Source organism: Balaenoptera musculus, chromosome 6 (assembly GCF_009873245.2).
Source record: "Balaenoptera musculus isolate JJ_BM4_2016_0621 chromosome 6, mBalMus1.pri.v3, whole genome shotgun sequence".
NCBI lineage: Eukaryota > Metazoa > Chordata > Mammalia > Artiodactyla > Balaenopteridae > Balaenoptera > Balaenoptera musculus.
The window spans coordinates 12,451,550-12,453,218 of record NC_045790.1 but is presented as its reverse complement, the minus strand read 5'-3'; the positions used below and the strand labels follow the sequence as shown (position 1 = coordinate 12,453,218).

The 1,669-nt window shown below is 40.1% G+C and overlaps 1 non-coding gene across 1 annotated transcript; it reads left to right on the top strand.

Annotated features, from left to right (window-relative positions):
- The first annotated feature begins 247 nt into the window (after positions 1–247).
- Positions 248–354, top strand: LOC118897646. Its single transcript, XR_005020529.1, has one exon. It is a non-coding gene; the product is annotated as a U6 spliceosomal RNA (small nuclear RNA).
- Positions 355–1,669: the final 1,315 nt, after the last annotated feature.

Sequence of the window (1,669 nt, the reverse complement as noted above, 5' to 3'; positions counted from 1 at the left end):
AATGTGATGTAATTACAATTCCTTCTGGGAAATAATTAGCATTCTTGAGCAACTTTTGGATAGCCTTTACTGAGATCATGAGCACCTTCTGAGAAGCTGTGGGTCTTGAGAGGAATCTGATAATATTAACTGACATCGCTGTATTACACCACTGTCCATTTTCCCTTGTGGCAAATTTGGTATACAACTTTGACATGGGCTTGTAATAATTTTTTTCAGAAAAGTTGCTTTAACGACAGTCGGTACAGTGTTCGCTTTGGCAGCACATATACTAAAATTGCAATGATACAGAGAAAATTAGCATGGCCCCTGCACAAGGAGAACAGTTGATACAGTCTTCAGCTCTTCATTTAGATACATTTCCCAGTTGACCAAAGTATTTCTTTGAGTAATTTTTCTGGAAATGATATGTGGATATTATCATTTTTACAGTGATATCACTGCCTCCATTACAGTTCTGTTTGATAATAATACCCAAGCGTTGTTTAGAATCATTTCACACAATGTTGACATTAAGTGTTAGCTTCCAGTACATTCTTTACTCTCATTGTGATGACAGTCATTTAAAAGTGTCATTTTTCCAGTGATTGTACACTGGTTCATCAGATTTCTCTCTCTCTCTTCTTTCCCTCTCTCTTTAACTACAAATTCTCTTTAAATGTCTAAAGACTTTACATAGCCAGTGATTGCTCTTCTGACAAAGGGGTGTCAATTTAAGGATCCTGGGCAAGCCCCTTCACATTTCTGAGCTTCAGTTTTCCCATCTGTAAGATGTCATAATGATACATTTCAGCTGTTTTTGTTATGCTTTCAGATAATAGGAGTCGAGATGGTGTCTTGTATGGACTTTGTTCAGCTACTCCAGGACTCAGTGAAGAAGGAAGAGAAACTCTTAGAATGATTGTACATTTTACTTTTCTCAATTTAAGCTCCAGTGGTCTATGGAGAATAGGAAGGCAGCTATAGCTGGAGGCCACTGTACTAAAGAGCCTCATTCTTATGTCTGAGAGTTTTGTTTTCATGTTTGTTATGACGAACCATGTTAACTGGGGCAGCGACCTTTAATTTAGGGGCCCCTCTGCCCTCCTGAGGTGCCCACACCATGTTTAGGATACAGCCCCAAACAGATGACTGTTATGAGTGCTGAAGAGGTCCCCTCCCCTGGGAATCTTGCTATGCCCAGTGCATGGCTCTGGGACACAGATAGAATTGGGAGGTCCCCCATGTCACCTCCAGTCCCTGCTGCTCTGATTTAGGGCACACTGGTGGGGTGACTTCCACTGGTCCCCAGGTAATTTTTCATCTGAAGAAAATGAGTGAAAGGAATGCAGAGGAAACACCTGTCGAGGCAGACCCTTCCCTCAATCTGGTCTCACCTGTAATATGTCTGGAGAAATTCCTTGAAGTTTATTATATGAGAATGGCACCTTTCTCTGGTTTCCAGCTATAATGTGTCTTTTTATTACAATATTCTTTTGGCAATTTCAATAGGAATTTGGAGGCTGGGCTCAGAGGACTGGAATCTCTTACTCAGGTCTGTATTCCCAGCACCTAGTAAAATATAATAAGTGTAAAGAATGTGTGTATGATTAAGAAGAGGTGAATTCAGTGAATTCTGATCATATAACATAGAGTCTAAATAGGACCCTTTTGAGAATTAAAGGGGACA